At 41.0% G+C, this 20,733-nt stretch overlaps 1 protein-coding gene across 1 annotated transcript in view; it reads left to right on the forward strand.

The window, feature by feature from the left end:
- Positions 1 to 20,733, forward strand: part of LOC122794669 (coagulation factor XI-like) — a 565,810-nt gene that overhangs the window by 234,818 nt on the left and 310,259 nt on the right. The window lies entirely within an intron of this gene.

Genomic DNA, 20,733 nt, shown 5'->3' on the forward strand with positions numbered 1-20,733 from the left:
TCTGGCTTTCTACTGGTGTACTCTTGCACCAGACTCCAAGTTACACTCCCATTTTTCCATTACTCTAAGTAAGTTTGCAAGATGAGGCATGATGTGCAGCTCCACTTAAATAAGCATAATGTCTGTAACTAGCAGTTACTATATTTTGATTAAACCACCTGTTTTAAGTAAAAGCTAAAATAAAACACACCAGGGATGCAGAAACTGAGAGCAAAATCCATTTACTGGTGCTTCTGGTACCTCGGCAAATAGCCTTCGAGGAATAATACAAGCCACCAACATGCTCCATTTTATTACAAAGCTGTTCTCATCAGATACATCCACTTAATGAATCAATTAAAACATTAAATCAGCATTTCCCATAAAACCACACGATGTTATAACAACTATGCACGATTACTTATTTCTTATTTATTGAAGTGCATTTTAAACATTTAAGTTAACTTCTAAATTCATACCCTTAGGTTTTAAACTGCGGTAATTCAAAATAAACCTACTTTCCATCCTTAAAAGACTAGCCATAAAATCCCCCCTCTAACAAGGAATAGCCTGGCCAAAACACTGAAGAAAATCTGGCATCAGAACCTCCAGGAACCCTAACAAAATGTTCCACAAGACTATCCAAATTCTTGTTTCTAATGTGACACAAATGCTCAAGGATCCTAACCTTCATCATATGCTTAGTTTGCCCTATATACCATTTCGCAAGAGTGTATCCACATCCTATAATATAAACCACCCCACAAGAAGTGCATGAAAATCTCTCTAAGGAACAAAATAATTTCCCATTAATTTTCCTTATTGAAATGTTCTTAATCTTAGAACATACCTTACACCTCCCACATGAGAATGACCCCATGACTGCTGTACTCCCCATTACCCTCTTACAATTTAACAAGTCCTTCAACTTCAAATATCTTCCACAATAAAACCTAACTCTAACTGGAAACAACTTCTTCAACTGTTCATCACAACAAATAACTGACCATAAAACATTCACCAATCTTCTCAAAATATGTGGGAAAGAAGAACATTTTGTCATAAAAAAATCTTCTTTCCCTCTCTTTCCTTCATTGCATTATAACTTAAATTATGTCTCCTAGGAAAACCAGATCCTGTAATACTACTCACACCCAACACTTTGCCTTCTGCTTATTTAAGCTATTCAGACAATAGCCTCTTTCCAACAATCTCTGTTCCACCTTAAATTCCATGTCTATTAATCTACTGTCAGACGTATTATTAAAAATCCTTTTAAATTCTCCCATAGGCAACACCTCCATCAGATGTGATGGGGGCATTCTACTTATCTGTAGAAAATTCTTAGCAGCAGTAGGTTTAGTATGGGGCCTGTATTCAACCATCTGATTTTCCCCAATATATAATTCCACATCCAAAAATTGAATATCCATTTTATTCACCCTAAAGGTGAATTGCAACCCAAATTCATTATGGTTTGGTTGTTCCACGAACCCCGCAAATTCTGCTCATTCGCCCTTACACGCAAAAATTAAATCATCAATATAACGTTTAAACTGAATAACATTCCCAATAAAAAAATCAGTAGGATAAATGAACCTACTCAAAAAAGCCATAAACATAATAGCATAACTTGGGACAAAAGAAGCCCCCATTGCTGTACCCTCTTTTTGTAAATAGTGACCATCAAACCCAAAATCTTCATATATTTTATTGAATCCTAGGATCTGTCACTTTACCCTTAAAACTAATGAGTAAATAAGTTGAAGTTATTTTCTAAAATTTGACTAAAATGTACTATCCTGAATACATGAGTATGAATGTCATATTCTGAATCTTGACTGAAATTTACATTAGAGTGATGAAAATTTATACTGAACATCTAAAATAGCTGTGTATATTCTGAAAACTAACTAAACTAATACTAAAGGAATACCTTTTCTTCCCAGTGTTATTTGAAAACAGGTAAAAACATAAACTGAAATCTGGTTATATTATATTATGGAAACTTAGCTATTACTAAAGGAGTACCTTTTTGCTGTCAGTATTATCCGGACACAGATAAAAGCATAACTGAAATCTGGTAAATTTTATATTCTGGAAACTAAAGTATTACTACCTTTTTCTATCAGTCTTGTCTGTACACAAATGAAAACATATAAACATGAGAACATTTGCATACTTGCTTTAACTCACACATTTTAACATTAAAGAACTTAGATAACTGAAATACATTTAAACAAACATTAAATAAATAACTGAAACACATTTTCTGTAGATATTCGATTTATGCACCACAGTTCCTATCAAGTTTAGGCCTTACTCTGCATTGTCCCAGTCACTGCTGAGGTACCAAGTTTAGGCCTTACTCTGCAATGTCCCAGTCATTGCTGAGGTACTGGAAGAGCTGCTTCAATGTCCTTTGATTGTTTGAATGCTGAATATTTTTAGGCCTTCCAAACCTCCCCTTTCCCCATTTCTTTTGCAAGGCTGGGTGGCTGATGTTTTTGACTGCATTTAACTCATTCACTCCAATGGAGCTCAGGAAGTTTGCACTGTAACTTCCAATGCCTTTTCACAGAATCAAATTATGTCCTCACATTTTAAACAAATGTGTATATCTCTGGAACCATAGTGGTTATAAAAGAAGTATAAATGGCAAACTCTTCATCACAAACTATTTTATAGTGGTAGTATTCTAGGTCTTAAACCAAATTTTATAAGTCACAGTAAACACAGTAACTATTACATTTGTAATATTTTGTAAACAAATTAAAATATCTCAGCAACCACTCAAGTTATATACATACTGTCAGTAGCATTTTGTTCATCTAGCCGAGAGCTTTCATATGAGGCTAAGAAGTTCTGTATGTGTTACTTAGTTGTTGAGATATTTAGAAAAAATGTGAAAATTATATCTATTTAAATTAATGTCACAATAACAACAGTTAATATCCATTTACCTGTACTAGAGAGAGGTCAAATATTAATTCAGTTGTTTGCCATTGTGTAAGCTTTAAGATGAAATCGTTTAAAACCTTGTACATAACATGGTTTTGGAATTATTGATGTAAATATGAACAAAGGGAAGAAACTGTTGCAGAAAAGAGGAAAATTCCAGGGTGCAAAAAACTCCCTTACCAGCCTCAGTAAGAAACTGAGATCCCTCATAAAATCCTCCAAAGCTAGTTATAAAAATAAAATTGCCAAAGATTCCAAAGACAACCACAAGGCATTTGATAACTATGTCAAGAATCTAAATGGCAATGCTCAGATCTGCTTTGAGCTAAAACAGAATGACATTAAATATACTGATCCCAAGGATATGGCCAATATTCTGGCAGATCGATTCAGTGCCAACTTCACCCCCCCCCCTCACTCCCTAAAAGGCCCATCTCAATACTGGAAGATTGCCATATTCCGGTAATAACGGCCACACAGATAAAAAACGCACTCTCCAAAGCTAAGAATACAGCATCCATGGGACCAGATGACATCCCGGGTTGTGTACTACATGACCTACAATATGAACTGGCACCTCACCTAAGTGTCATGTTTAATCATAGCCTCACCTCAGGTTTCTTGCCCACTGAGTGGCGCAGAGCTACAGTTATCCCACTCCACAAGGGGGGATACACCTTGGATCCCAGAAACTACCATCCCATCAGTCTGACAAGACCTATCTGCAAGGCCATGGAACATATTATCATGGAACTTATAAACAAAGACTTGGCAACCTTCAAACACTGTACCCCACCCAGTTTGGGTTCGTGAAGGGCCGATCTTGTCTCCTGAACCTGATTGACTTCTTCAAATTAGTCTCCAGAGCCATGGACAAGGGTAAGGTGGTCCACACAGCCTATCTAGACTTTGCCAAGGCCTTTGACACCATCCCCCACTCTGGAATCATAGATAAACTTACTAAGCTGGGCATTAATCCCTACGTCACCCAATGGGTTGCTAACTGGCTTACTGATAGAACCCACACTGTAAAAGTCGCCGACTCCAAATCCAGCTCCAGACAAGTGACAAGTGGAGTATATCAGGGTTCAGTCCTGGGACCGCTCTTGTTTGGCATCTACTTCTGTGAAGTACAGGCCAACACTAAGGGACTCTGGCTAACAAAGTTCGCAGATGACTGCAAACTGAGAGCCATTATTGAATCCCCAAATGATGTGGACACTCTACAAAAGGGCCTTACAGAAACAGATGCTTGGTGCCAGAGCCATGGGCTCAAGCTCAATGCCAAGAAATGTATAGTTATCCCCTTTGGGAAAAAAACATGTATCCATGAATTACCATATAGGTGGCAGTACACTAAACACTGAAAGTGTGATAAGAGACTTAGGGACACAGGTGGACAGTGGTCTCACCTTCGATAACCACATTGCCACAACAGTCAGGAAATCCTTCCATGTGGCACACCTCATCACTAAGGGCTTTTCATCCAGAAAAAAGCAGGTCATTGTCCCACTGTACTCATCCCTCATTAGACCCATTATAAAATACAACGCCCCATTTGGTATGTACCTCTCAAGACATCTGCAACAACTGGAAAGGCCGCAGAAATACCTCACTAAAAGAATCACAGGCCTAAAGCAGATGCCCTACGCTGACCACCTTAAAAAACTCCAGCTACACTCTGTCGCATATCATCTGTCAGAGGTGATCTCTGCTTAACATACAAGGCCATGTCAAACCCAGAGCTGTTGGACATGCTACACTTAAAGAAATCCCAATCTCTCAGAGCCACACGTTCTAGGGATCTAAACCTTGTCATCACAATAAACAAAACTTGCTGGAGCAATAGGTTCCTGACCCAGAGACTCCCCAGACTCTGGAATAGACTGCCCATACATGTCAAGCAGAGCGCCTCTTTGGCCCTCTTCAAAAGGAACCTTGATGATTAGATGGGAGAAAGGAAATTCACCCCGGGAATCACGTCAGCCACCCTGCTAGACAGGGGTCCAGGGGAAGTAAATAGTGTGGGAAGAAATAGCCAGGGAATTGTTATGGCTAGGCTTGTATAGGCCCTCTGGCCGATAGCCTAGTAACAACCTGTGAACCTTCCCTTTCTGACACAGATGGTAAAACAATTGATAAGTGTGGGAAACGTATGTGCTTCTGCAACTTTAATTTTTAGAGTTTTGAATGGTCAGACTCATATGTGAAAATATATTCTGACTAATTGCGAGAGTAGGTTCATGGGTTCATAGGTAGGTACTAGGCTATTGGTCCTAGGGCCTATACAACCCTAGCCAAAAAGGTACCCTGGCTTTCGCCACCCAAGAAAATTATTTTCCTGTGCCCCTGTCAAGCAGAACCACAGAAGTGATTCCAGGGGTGAATTTCCTATTATCCATCCAATCATCAAGATTTTTCTTGAATAGTGTTAATGAGGAGCTCTGTTTGACAAAGATAGGTAGTCTGTTCCAGAGTATGGGAAGTCTCTGGGACAGGAATCTATCCCTCCAGCATATTCTGTTTATTGTGGTGACAAGATTTAGGTCCCTAGAGTGTGTAGCTCAGAGGGATTAGGATTTCTTTAAGTGAAGCATGTCCAACAGCTCTGGGTTTGACATAGCCTTGTATGTTAGGCAGAGATCGCTTCTGAGTAGGCGATATGCGACAGAGTAAAGCTGGAGTTTTTTGAGACGGACTGGGTAAGGCATCTGTTTGAGACCAGTAATCCTCTTTGTGAGGTATTTTTGCAGCCTTTCCAGTTGTTGTAGAGGTCTTGTGAGGTACATACCAAAAGGGGCATTGTACTCTATAATGGGTCTAATGAGTGATGAGTAGAGGGGAACAATGACCTTTTTTTTTCTAGATGAGAAACCTTTTGTGATGAGGTGTGCCAGGTAGAAGGATTTCCTGACCACTGTGGCGATGTGATTATCAAAGGAGAGACTACTGTCCACCTGTGTCCCAAGTTCTCTTATCACACTTTCGGTGTTAAGTAGATTACCACCTATGTGGTAGTTCATGGGTACAGAGTTTTTACCAAAGGGGATGACAATGCACTTTTTGGCATTGAGCTTGAGACCATGTCTTTGACTCCAGGCATCTGTCTCAGTGAGGCCCTTTTGTAGGATGTCCACATTGTTAGGAGTTTCAATTATGGCTCCTAGTTTGCAGTCATCTGCGAATTTAGTTATCCAAAGACCCTCTGTGTTAGCCTGTACTTCAGAGAAGTAGATACCAAACAGGAGAGGACCCAGGACTGAACCCTGTGGTACTCCACTTGCCACTGGTCTGAAGTCTGATTTGGAGTCTGTTACTTTCACGGTGTGGGTTCTGTCAGTAAGCCAGTTGGCAACCCATCTTGTGACATAGGGATTTATAACTAGTTTAGTGAGTTTATCTATAATTCCAGAGTGGGGGATGGTGTTGAACGCTTAGGCGAGATCTAGATAGGCTGTGTGAACTACCTTACCCTCATCTATGGCTTTGGTGACTACTTCAAAGAAGTCTATCAGGTTTAGGAGACATGATCTGCCTTTTACAAACCCAAACTGTGTGGGATCCAGAGTTTGGAGCTCTCTAATGTCTTTGTTTATGAGTTCCATGATGATACGTTCCATGGCCTTGCAGAAGAGGCTAGTCAGGCTAATGGGGCGGTAGTTCCCAGGGTCTGTTGTGCCCCCCCCTTTGTGGAGTGGGATAACTGTCACAGTGCACCATTCAATGGGCTAAAAGCCTGAGTTGAGGCTATGATTGAACATGGTACTTAGGTGGGGTGCCAGTTCATTCTGTATTTCATGTAGAAGGCAGCCTGGGATGTTGTCAGGTCCCATTGATGCTGTGTTCTTGGGTTTGGAGAGTGAAGTTTTTACCTGTGCAGCCGTGATTACAGGAACTTTGCATTCTTCCAGTATAAAGATGGGCCCTTTAGGGGGTGAGAGGAGGGTAAAGTTAGCACTAAGCCTATCTGCCAGGATGTTGGCAATATCAGTTGGTTCTGTATATTTAGTGTCATTGTGCTGTAACTCAGAGCAGATCTGAGTATTGCCATTGAGATTTTTGACATAGCTATAGAATGCTTTGTGGTTGTCTTTAGAATCAGTGGAAATTTTGTTTTCATAACATGATGATTTATCTGCTGTTCCTTTCTGTAAGGAACATCTGGTTTGTGTAGTTAATTTCTTCTATTTCAGAATTCGCTACTCATTGTATAAAGCGTGTTTATGACTTTGTAGATACTACATCTAGGACTGTTGCTACTGGTACTGTGTTAAGGAGGTTTGCCTGGCTGTGTTTGCAAAACCTCCCAAAAGATGTGAAAAACAAGAGTTTAATTTACCTTTGGATAGAGACTTTTTGGTTCCTCTTCTGCAGGAATTAACAAAAAATGTGCTAAGAGGGGTAGGCCGGTACAGGTACCCTCACAGATTTTTCAGCTCTCCTTCTCTAAAATATTCAAGCGTATCACTGCTCCCTCATCCAGTTTTGCAAGAAACAAAATAAACAGCCACAGCAAAATGCTGGCAAGCAGACATTTATAAACAATGGCAGGGAGGATACAAAAATAAACAGGAATCCTGCTAAACAAAGGACAGTCAAATAAGTCAAGGGTGACTATAGATGGGACCCCCCCACCCGCTAAAACAAAGGACAGTCAAATAAGTCAAGGGTGACTATAGATGGGACCCCACCCGCTAAAACAAAGGACAGTCAAATAAGTCAAGGGTGACTATAGATGGGACCTCCCCCCGCCCCCCACCCCACCCGCTAAAACAAAGGACAGTCAAATAAGTCAAGGGTGACTATAGATGGGACCCCCCCCCCACCCGCTAAAACAAAGGACAGTCAAATAAGTCAAGGGTGACTATAGATGGGACCTCCCCACCCCCACCCGCTAAAACAAAGGACAGTCAAATAAGTCAAGGGTGACTATAGATGAGACCCCACCCGCTAAAACAAAGGACAGTCAAATAAGTCAGGGTGACTCTAAATGGGACCTTGCCCCCCCACCCCACCCCCCACCCCCTTACACCCTGGCAGTCCATTATCTCTTTCAAAACGTCTGCATCTCCATTTCTCTCTTTGGAAACAAATTGTTTCAGACAAATGGGTTCTGTGACCGATTCCCAGTGGGAAGAAATTCCTCCTTTCCAGGGAATTATTCCATATCCACTAGTCCAAACCCCTCTGTTTTCCCCTGTCCTGCAGCACATGCCTTCTCAGAGGGTAATAGAAACAATTCCTTCTCCTCAATAGGGAAGATATTTTATTCAGGAATGTTTCTGATGCCAAAGAAAGCCTGGAGACCAGTTCTGGACCTTTCTTTACCAGACCAGTTTGCGACTCTGCCCAAGTTCAAAATGCTTTCACTGCACAATCTTTCACCCTTTTTTTCTCATTTGAGTTTTTTGGTAACTTTAGATTTAAAAGATGCTCATCGTCACATTCCTATCTATCTAGACTTTGGATCTTTCTTAAAGTTTGATGTGCCTAGATCAAGTTATCAGTTCTATGCCTTACCTTTCGAACTATTCACTGCTCCAGGAATATCGCCAAAGTGCCTAGACCCAGTTAAAGCACATTGAAATCTAGAGAGTATCCACAGTTTTCCATATTTGCAATTCTCTTCGTTTCCTTTCCTGCTCCAAAACAGTCACCACAGATGCTCTACACTTTGCTTGGGATCAGTGTCAAGGGTGGATAGAATATGCAAAGTATCTGGGACAAGAAGTATCTGGGACAAGAAGTATCTGGACAAGAAAGGCAGACTGAAGCAAATTAATGTAAAAGAGATGCTTGCCCTTATCGAGGCACTCAACTCTCTGAATCACTTTTGATCCCCAGGATCACTTTAAGTTGTATGGACAATACCACATTGATGTGATACATAAACAAACAACGGGGAACCAGGTCTTGCCTTGTATGCAGACTAGCCATGTTGGCGTGAGCTAAAACTTTACAGTACCACTGTGTGGCAGACAAGCTGACAAAAACAAAGACAGACCCTCAAGAATGGAAACTAGAATGGGGTCTTCAAAAATTTGATCTATCTGCAGTAAGTTCTTCAAGTAGAACTTGTTGCCTCCTTGCTGAACAATTAGCTGGTAAAATTCTGCTCTAGGACTCCATGCAAGAAGGCCTAGAAGACAGATGCCTTTCTTTTCCTTGGACATGAATGTTCCTGTATTCTTTTCCACCCTTTCCACTGACATCCAGGGTACTTCTGAAGATTCAGAAAGAATTCCCAAAGATCAGTATAGTGATGGCCTTCTGGCTCGGCAACCGTGGTTCTCCCTTCTTTTGGAATTGGCCAGAACTTGATCAGTTGTTCATTTCGTGTGAAGGTAAGAAGGGACAACCTGTGTAGAGGCAGACTATTTCCAAATGGTTGTCTCAGGCTGTTCATCAACACTCGTCATCATCAACCCCTTTCTTCCCATTTTCTACATGGGGTCAGGGTGTCATGTCAACTACAGCCATCTCTCACTATTCAATGCCACTCTCCTGCCTTCTTCAACACTCACACCTGACTGTCACAGGTCTTCTCTCACACAATCCATACACCTCTTGGTCGGATGCCCTCATTTCCTCTTGCCTTCTTCTTGTCTGTCCCAAATCATCTTTACCAGATTGTGTTGTGCTTTTCTGCATATGTGCCTGGACCACTGTAATCTGCTGATATTGACCTTTTCGCTTCTGCTCTTATGTCCTCATTTCATCATTTCTCCCACACTGTACATCCTACCATCCATCTCAGGCACTTCATCTCTATCACCTATATTTTCCTCAACTGCCCTACATTTACTGCCCAGATTTCTGTACCATACAATAGTGCTGGTCACACCACTGTTTTGTACACCTTACTTTTCATCTTCTTTGGCATTCTTGTGTTGTATACTACACCTGACACTCTGTATCAGTTGGCTGCAGCCCCTCTGATTCGATCTTTTACCTCTTCATTCAGACTTCCCTTCTCATCAACCCCACCTCCCAGATACCTGAAGCTATTAACCTGTCCCTCTATCTTCACTTCTATATCATTTCTCAGCTTCTTCTGATTTCTCCCATTTGCTGCCTTTACCACTGTCTTATCTGTACTCAGTTTCATTTGATGTGCTTTTAGTTTTGCATTCCATTCCCCTATTCTTTGTGGAAGGTCTTGTTCAGAGTCTGCCTGTAATGCCACGTCATCTGTATACAGCAACATTGGTGGTCTGTCCTGTCAGACCTGTTTGCTAATGTAGTTCAGTATCAGTATGAACAGTAGTGGGCTTGGAGCTGAACTCGGTTACACACCCACTCCCACTGGGAACCCATCTGTGATACAAAGCTGTCCATACACGAGTCATTGGGTCCTTGTGCATAGCTTACACTAATTATAACAGTGTTACTGGGACTTCAGACCACAGCGGTACTGCCCAAATCAGCTTTCTTAGGGCCTTGTCATATGCTTTCTCCAAGTCTAAGAATGCCCAGTTGGACTCTTTCCTCATTTCTAGCTTCTACTCAAGATTCTGTCTCACTGCAAACACTGGTCTAGTTGTGCTGCATCCTGATCTAAATCCAGACTACTTACCTCCCATCTTATTTTCTACTGCTCTGCATATTTGTTTATCATTCACCCTCTCCAAAACTTTCATGCATACCTCTGTACTGCCCACAGCTGTGAATATCCCTTTGTTCCTGTGCCCAGGTATTAGTATGCATATTCTCCAGTCATCTGAGATATGCTTTTCTCTCCAAACTGCTATGACTACCCTCAGGAGCTACTTCTCCCCTATTTCACACAAAATCCTTTACCATATCTGCTGTAACATCATCTGAGTCTGGTCCTTTCCCTGACTTCATTTTCCTTAGAGCTGTTACTTCTTCTATGGTGGGCTCCTCATTCCTTCTCATTGTAGGCTGTGTTTGGTGCAGTACAGATTTGTGGGTGTGTGTGTGTGTGGGGGGGGTCATAGCTCAGAAGCTGCTGGAATTACTACTCCCATCTCCGTTTGATGTCCCATAGACTTGTAGCAGGTTGTTGCTGGCATTCCTTATGAAAGGTGTCCAACTATCTTCTTCATCTTTCTGTCTTTGCCTTCCAACCTGATATAGATTCTTTGTTCCATCTACTGAGTTATTTTCCAGAAGCTGGTAGAGTGCCTCTGATGCTTTGATCTTTGCTATTGCAACTCCTCTCTTAGTCTCTGTCAGCCAACCAGCATTCCTTCTTAGTCTGGTCAGTCTTTTCTATCTCCCAATTTTTCTTGCACCTATTCTTTCCTTTGATTCCTTCCTGGAATTCTACATTCCCCCACCAGCCTTCCTTATGTACCTTATCTCCATACCCGGCTAGCTGTATATCTCTTCTGTAGTCCTCACAAATGTTGTTTTGAGACACTGTCATTCTTCTTTGACTCCATCTATTTCTTCTTCTTCTTGAGGTGCAAGAGTCCTGAGTAATTCCTTGAACTGTTGCTTTTTCTCTCCAGTCAACTCCTAGGTCTTCGGCCTGGTCTCTGATGACCATAGAGCATTCTGTGACCACTGCTTACAGCTGATTGTGGCAACTAGTGGTTTATGTTGTGGCTGCTGTTTCACTGATGATGACTTTGCAATCACTGATTCTACCCCAGTGCCCTTTCCTTTCTGTCTTTCTTTACTTGAGTTACATGTTGGCCTCTCTTATATGTGGTCTTGTGAATGTCTCTCTTTTTGAACCATGTGTTGGCTACTATCAAGCCATTTGCCAAACAGAAGTCTAAAATGGCCTCTCCTTTCTTTATTCCTGTTACCCCCCACCCCCAACCCATGTGGACCCAGGCATTCCTTATCTTGTTACAGCTGTCCTGACATGTGCATTCACGTACTATCAACACTAATTCATGTTGTTTTCCTGCTTTATTTAGTAAGTCTTGCAACTGCTATCCAAATGCATTAATTTCCTTACTATCACAACCTCCACCTTCTTATGTTCTTTGTCTCTGTCCTCTCATCTTTCTACCTACAATCCTAACTTCCTACTAACTATATTTTCTCCTTTCACCCCTCATATATTTCCTCTCTCTCTCTCTACATCCCCTTCCCACTGTTTCTTAATTTTCTTAATATAACACATCTGACAATCTCCCTAACAACCTTCCTTACTTTCAAACATAATTTTTACTCCTACCCTCATTTCTCCTTTCACCTGCACTAATTTCCTTAAATATTAACCTTTCCTCTCCAGAACCATCAAATGTTTTTTGTGTTTTTTTCTGCTGCCTATTACCCAACTTATTACTTATATTTTGTAAAAAATATATTTTATGTGATGTTAATTTTTCTATCTAAAATGTAAACTAGTATATATACACTTTCTCTCTTTCTCTCATAGTATATGCCTTCAGTAAACATGCTTGGTACAAATGGTATCCCTCAACAAATATGGACTTGTTGTAATCTCTGTCTGTTATTTTTTATAACATACAGATTAAACATATGTAGATATTGTTGATTTTAATTGCCTTGTATAACAATATTTTTTAACACTATGAATAATATTAGTATTGCTTCTATTTGTGTTTATGAATTTATGTGGAGCTTTTCTCCCTGGGCCTCTGCTGTAAATGGACCTCGTCCAGTCGGATCATCCCGGTTAACAAAAAAATAAATAAATAAATAAATAAATACATATTCTCTACATCTTACTGTACCTCTTGCATGTATCCAGTGATGTATAAATTGATGTTATATGTTTACTGTTATCATCAATTTTTTAATCACTGTTGGAGCTTTTCTCCCCCAGTCTCTGCTGAAAATGGGTTTCTGACCAAGTCAGACTTTCCCCAGTTACTAAATGTCAATAAAATCAAGCTGATTAAAGTGTAGCTATCATTCTAAGCCTTTTGTTTTAAGCACTTGGGCTTCATACAGGCTGTTTTACATTAAGAAGTTTTGTGGTCTGTACTGTTGTGGCAGGACAGGTAGCTTACATCCTTCTAAGTTGGGGACTGCTGATTGAAGGCTCAGTGTCTATTATTCTAAAAGTGTATTAGTTCTGGTTTAAGCACTTGGGCTTTAGGCCAGTTATTTTACATTAAGAAGGTTTGTGGTCTGCACTCTTGTGGGAGGAGAGGCTGGACTCTGCCCTTCTGAGCTGGGAATTTCTGGTTAAAGGCTTATAGTGCCTGCATATTTTAACTGTTTGTTACTGAAATTGGCGCGCCTTGTTTGCTGTAGCATAGACTAGATCCAGGCCTACTGAATCTAGCTTTGTTTGTATAACCTGAGCACTAATCCAGGCCTTCTTAAAATTATTCAATTGTATTTATTACTGGTTGGTAGTAACCTGATTAAAGTGTAGCTATCATTCTAAGCCTTTTGGTTTAAGCACTTGGGCTTCAGATCAGTTGTTTTACATTAAAAAGGTTTGTGGTCTGCACTGTTGTGGCAGGACAGGTAGCTTACATCCTTCTAAGTTGGGAACTGCTGATTGAGGGCTCAGTGTCTGTTATTCTAAAAGTGTATTAGTTCTGGTATAAGTACTTGGGCTTCAGGCCAGTCATTTTACATTGAGAAGGTTTGTGGTCTGCACTCTTGTGGGAGGAGAGGCTGGACTCTGCCCTTCTGAGCTGGGAATTTCTGGTTAGAGGCTTATAGTGCCTGCATATTTGAACTGTTTCTTACTGAAATTGGTGTGCCTTGTTTGCTGTTGCATAAGCTAGATTCAGGCCTGCTGAATCTAGCTTTGTTTGAATAACTTGAGCACTAATCCAGGCCTTCTTTTTTGGAGAAGGTTTCCCTGCATCCCAGTGGCAGGAGTGTGCAGTTAGAACTTGTCTGATTGAAGACTACAGGAACAGGGCTTAGTTTTGAGATTTTTTTACTGGTTAATTGGGTAATTTGTTTTAAAAGCCTTTTCCATTTGCTTGTAGTCATCTAAAGCTGTTTTAAGTGTATTTTTTTACTGTTTGTAGTTGTTTAAAGCTGTTTTAAGTGTATTTTTTACTGTTTTTGCCTTATCTTTCCAAAAAAAATTCCTTGTTTCCCACTTTTCTAAGCTAGTATAGTCCAGTTTTCAGGTTAGTGCTGAATTCAGGGCTGTGTTACAATTTTCTGAGTTGCCCATACCTTACTTGGATAGAGGGAGGTTTCTCTGTTCACCTGTGAAAGAGGGAGCTTTGAGCAGCCATCTGTCCCTGGAGGAGTGTTTCCAGCCCAGAAGTTAGTAGTTTATAGGCCATTTTGGACTAATTTATATCTCTTTCATTTCCCTGCTGTAAAAACTCCATTTGCACGGTTTTGCACGTCTGGGCAGCGCCGGTTAGCTAGGGCTAAATTATTCCTGGCTCCACCTAGTATCCTCTTCAGTTTTTCCCTTGAAAGTAGTCTAACTCTCAACCTAAGCACTTAAAAAGCATCCTAAAGTCCAGCACTTGCTCAGACCTAATAGCAAGCACTAATATACCATGACATTTGTTTGCCCAGCAGGGAAAGGCTCATTATTCACCCCTCACAAACCAAGCGACTAAGCAGCTCAACCTATTCTTCAGGCATGGCCAAAGGGCAATTTCAGGTATACCCTCCAGTCCAACTGGTGAACCTGGGTATCCTGAGGCAATGTTACAACTGCCTCATGTACACAGACAACCCTCGACTCCTACCACAAAACATTAACATATGTGAGAGATGCAATTATATAGCTAAATTGGAGGCTAAGTTTTCTCCACCCAAGACTGGAACAGGCAGTCATGAGGAGAGTATGGAGAATGTCAACATCTGTGCTGTAACTGAAACCTGATTCAAGGCTCCACAGAGCAACGCAGCACTACCGGGCTACAACTCATACCACACATTTTGGCCAAAGAACATGGACCGAAACACAAAATCGAGGGGTTGTATCCATATTCATCAAGGATACCTACACCTCCAGGTTAGTGGCACTGCATGATACCTTGGAGATCATCCATGTGCAAGTAACATCGGGCAAATCTGCAATGCAAATTGTGGCCTGCTACAGATCATCCTCCATGATGCAGGACTACTACTCCGCCTTTCTGGAGACACTGGAAAACATGAAGGTCCTACCGAACACCCTGATATTGAGTGATTTCAATTACCCTACCGTTAACTGGGAAAACTAATCAAGTACAAATTCCCAGGTCCAGTACTTCCTGGAATTTATCAGCTCAAATGCCCTGGATCAGCTGGTAAACTCCCCTACCAGAGGTGAAAACATATTGGACCTGGTCATCACCAACATGGGCGACAAGTGTTCCACAACGTTGGTCAACCCATCACTGGTTAGATCAGACCATAAACTAATCACTCTGGATGTCCACACCACACCACCACTCCCAACCAAGGAAACCACAGTGAAAAACTTTTCTATAGCAAATTCACCTTACTTAAGACAGAGGTGGTAAGTTTCACAGCTCCTACGCTAAAGGATAACAGTGTCCAAGATGCTGGAACCTTTACAAATGCACTTTATGAGCACCTACAAGGATGCATGGATCGTGCCATCCCTAGCAAAACCAAAATTCACTCCCCTAAGAGAAGGAAACCAGTCTTGTGGACCCCTGCCATAAACATGCTATAGAATAGAAGGAGGAAACTAGTTCAGAAAAAAAGCAAATCCCAAGAAGGAAAGACATCCCTAATCAGTATTAGTAAGAAACTAAGGTCCCTCATAAAATCATCCAATGCTAACTACGAAAGAAAAATAGCCAAGAATTCAAATGATAACCACAAAGCCTTCTTTAGCTATGTCAAGAATCTAAGTGGCAACTCGCAGATATACCCTGAGCTAGTACAAAATAGCACAAAATATACTGAACCTACTGATATTGTCAACATCCTGGCAGATAGACTCAGTGCAAACTTCACCCCCCTCACCCCCAAAAGGGCCCAAAACAATACAAGAAAAGTGTAGTGTCCCAGAAATCACAGACGCACAGTTGAAAACAGCTTTTTCAAAGCCAAAAGCACAACATCAATGGGGCCAGATGGTGTCCCAGGCTGCATCTTGCATGAACTACAGAATGAACTAACCCCCACCTAAACACACTGTTCAACCTCAGCCTCTCCACAGACTACCTGCCCATAGAATGGTGCACAGCAAAGGTTATTCCGCTCCACAAAGGAGGGGCCTCAACTGACCCTGGTAACTATCGCCCCTGACTAGCCTGGTCTGCAAGGCTATGGAGCACTTCATCATGGAACTCATTAACAAAGACCTTGGGAACCTCCAAACACTTGACCCGACCCAGTTTGGCTTTGTTAAGGGCAGATCATGCCTACTGAACCTGGTTGACTTCTTCAAGACAGTCACCAAGGCCATAGATGAGGGGAAGATGGTTCACACAGCCTACTTTGACCTCACCAAGGCTTTTGACACCATTCCCCACTTGGGAATTATAGAAAAACTCACCAGCCTGAACATAAACCCCTACGTCACGTGATGGGTTGCCAACTGGCTTACAGACAGAACTCACACAGTAAGAATAGCAGGCTCCAGGTCCGATTCTAAACCAGTCTCAAGTGGTGTCCCACAAGGCTCGGTCCTGGGACCCGTACTGTTCAGCATATACTTCTCAGAAGTACAGGTAAACACAGGAGGACAATGGCTAACCAAGTTCACTGATAACTGCATACTGGGAGGCATAATTGACTCTCCGACTGACACGGACATTCTCCAAAAGGGCCTTACTGAGACGGACACCTGGTGTCAAAGTCATGGTCTCAAGCTAAATGCCAAAAAATGCATAGTCATCCCATTTGGGAAAAACAAAACACCCATGAATTACCACATAGGTGGCAGCCCCCTTAATACAGAAGGGGTAATAAGAGATCTGGGGACCTGGGTAGATAGTAATCTCTTCTTTTACAATCATATTGCCAAAGTAGTTAGGAAATCCTTCTATGTAGCCTATCTAATTACTTAAGGGTTTGCATCTAGAAAAAAAGAGGTTATAGTGCCCCTCTACTAGTCACGCATCAGACCGATCACAGAGTACAATGCCCCATTTGGGATGTACCTCACAAGAAACTTCCAACAGCTGGAAAGACCACAAAAGTACCTCACCAAGAGGATTACTGGCCTCAAACATATGTCCTATGCAGCCCGACTGGAAAAACTCCAGCTGTACTCAGTGGCATATCGCTTATTAAGAGGTGATATCTGCCTGACTTACAAAGCCATATCCAACTCAGAATTGATGGACATGCTCCACCTAAAGAAATCCAAGTCACTGCGAGCCACTCACTCTAGTGAGCTAAACCTCACCACAGCAATAAATAGAACATGCTGGAGGGATAGATTCCTGTCAGAGACTCCCCATGCTTTGGAACAAAATTCCTAACTACATTAGGCAGAGCCCCTCACTAACACTCTTCAAGAGAAACCTTGACGAGTTGATGGGTAACACAAAATACACCCCTGGGATCACTTCATTGGCTCTTCTTGACAGAGGCTCAGTTAATTAATCAATGGGGCGGCAAAAGCTGACACACTCTGACTAGGCTTATAAATGCCCTCAGGCAGATAGCCTAGTACCTACCTATGAACCTATGAAATAAATATATATATATATATATATATATATATATATATATATATATATATATATATATATATATATATTAAATAGGCCAAAATTATGAATACTGCCCCATGCTTACACTGCAGTCTGATCGCCATGAGTCTGTCACTAATTCTGATGACATCCCTCACTGCCTTCTGAAGCCTCTCCCTCACCACAATTTCCACACCATTTCTAGCTTGTCCTTCAGCTGAGTAGTGGAATCTGCATACCAAGCCAAGTGGCTTTGTTGCACCCTATATCTCCTGGATACATAGGGTGTCCAATATCATCCATACCATCATGTCATCCACTTCCAACCTCCATCCTGTCAATGAACCTACACAGAGTGCAACAATTCTTACTTCACGTTTAGTAGCAGGTCGATTGGTTTTATGTCCTGATTTTGTTATGGTGTTATGTCCTGCTTTTGCTAAGCAGAGCTTTCCCAGGTTACCCAAGCTGGACACCTGGACAACTGCCAGCCAGTAGCTTATTGACCCAGGGCAGCTGGGCTTTATGGCAGGCACACAGTGGCCAGTAGGGGCACATAAACACATCTCACTGTTAGGCTGATTCCCTGGCATAGGGAGTAGGCTAGATCCTCAACCCACTTATCACCATCAAATACTCATTAACATTTTGGTGGCATTAGTGAACACAATGGAATCACCTAGAGCCATATTTTTACACTGTCAAGTGGCTAGCTCTGCCACAGTGTGCAGTCTCTTTTCTGTGTTCTCCTATAATGAGGAGGCTGTGCACTACAGTAGATGCCCAAAGTGATTGGTCTATACCTATATGGGGCACCATATAGAGTATGCGCTGCTGCTCACAGATACATTCTTTGGTGAGTATGAGATGTGGAAACACTCAGCGTGTTTTTCAGAGGAACTCCACAGACACCCAAGGAGAGCATGCAAACTCCAATCAGACATTGACTAGAGGTCAGGATCAGGCCTTGTATCCTGTAAAAGTCACTAATTTATGTGTCTAGTTTAACCAAGGAAGAAGAAAATACCATAAGAATAATGTAGGAGGAAGTTATATTTGCAAGAAACAGACTGACAATATTATTCACTGTTTGATACATGGTGTTTTTATAAATTATATCTGAGAACATCTAGGCATACATTGAAGTTATAGAAGGTTTAGCTTATTGAGGGGAACTCAAAGTTTTCCAGTGTAATGGATTGCTTGTTTGTAGGCAGTTTGAGTACATTTAAGAACCTTATATGATTATCACTGGACGTGAAGGGATTTCTGTAGGTGGAAGTTTGTCCTGTCTAGGATGCCATCCTTTTTGATTTATATCTTCACTTCTGTCTTACTTATGCATAGTTCTGCCTTGAATCCCAGTCATGGGTGAAAAGGAACTTTGAATCAATTCATCTCACATGGTTAACAAAATATGTAAGTTTTTTTTTTTTTGTAAACTGATGAACAAACTGCTCAATGAGCTGCTGAATGTATTTGTGGGGAGTAATGGCATGTTAGGCCGAAACAAGTGTCAACGCACTGAAGAAAGTTAATGACAACCAAATTACTTCAGTTTTAGGGTTGTCTTACTACAGTTAAGGCATTTGGCAGATTTCATATACCTTGTATATACCAAGGACGTCTGCTCAGTGCTAAACATAGAAAAGGGTAACCTAAAGAAATTAACAATCATGCCTATGTTAGTACAGGTAAATCTAGATAGACATATATGGTTGATAATTATGTGGTCAAGGCCTGGAAGCTTGACCTGAACATGTCAGAATTGTGCACATCATGAACACAGCAATTTTGAAGCCCAACTTTGCCCCTTTCTGGACCAGTGTTAGCATTTGTTCCTGTGTCTGCAGTGGTAGGGTGTTTTTGGAATTCCAGGTTGTAGTCGACATGGTGTATAGTCGGTATTCTAACTTTTGACATGAGTTTCCATGTTTCTGATAGTTCAGCATCCAAACATCGATTACTTAATAGTAAACCTATGTACATGTAGATAGATATATATATAATGCATAAGGTTAATTTGGCATTGCATTAACAAGCTTAATGTTGAATCACACAACTCCGATACATTTCTGTACATGCTCCAAGGTTGCTTCTCAGAACATGCTCTATATCAAATTTCCATGCCCCCTCCATATGGGAAGTGGTAATTATATATACTGACTCTGAGATAGCACAACACCCTAGGAAAGGGAGAAAACACTGTGCTTCACCTGAGTAAGCTGGTAGCTAGGTACTGGGATATGGTATCATGATACAATGTAAAGCAGGCTGATGACAGAGGGAAGTAAGATCATCCTTTATCACTCAACTGTCATCCATTTGCAGTGTTGACCAAAGCTATATATATATATATATATATATATATATATATATATATATATATATATATATAGATATATATATGGGTCTACTTTGTTTGATAGAAAACACATCTCACTGAAACTCATTTTGTCGAAGCCTCATTTCACTGAAATTGAATTGCCTGAGCACAATTCATTGAAAGCACACCTCACTGAAAACTCATTTGACTGAAAGTAATTTTGTCTAAACAGGTATATGCCCTGTTCCCCACTGCCCCACTGCAGTACAATCCTGGAGTTAGTCTATATAGTTGGGGGGTGGGGGGCATAGTAATAGAGCATCATGTTACAGGTGGTAATAGATATGTTTTCAACATATGCATGCTGATATATGGTTTCAAGTCCCAACCAATCCAGTTCTGACAATAACTTATCCAATATTACCTTTGCCATTATTTTTCCACAACATAAAAGTAGACTTAAGAGTCTATAAGACTCTAGGTTTGTCCTACTTCCCTTTCCCTTAAAAATAGGTTTAATAAGCATATGTATCCAATCTTGAGGAATCTCCCCATATTTGTCTGACCTATAGTCTCTGGTAGGGGCTGGGTGACAAAAGCTGTGTCCATATACTGAAAAAATGTTACGTCCAGTATTGGTCAAAGAGGGTCGATTTTTAATAGAGACCAATAATTTTTTGACAAGTTTATATGAATGGTGTAGCAATTCAGATATTAAGAACTGTGTACTGGTAACTATGGATGTCACATCACTCTTCACTGTTATCCCTAATGATTTAGGCATAGAATATGTTAAGCTGTTCTTGTTGAAACATTCAGGGTATAGTATTGTCTGCTCCCTTCTTGACATCATTTTGAGCAATAATGAGTTTATATTTAATGATAAGCTATATCATCAGCAGACTGGTGTTGTGATGGGCATCA

Source organism: Protopterus annectens, chromosome 2.part1, assembly GCF_019279795.1.
Source record: "Protopterus annectens isolate FY-2018-M chromosome 2.part1, PAN1.0, whole genome shotgun sequence".
Lineage (NCBI taxonomy): Eukaryota > Metazoa > Chordata > Ceratodontiformes > Protopteridae > Protopterus > Protopterus annectens.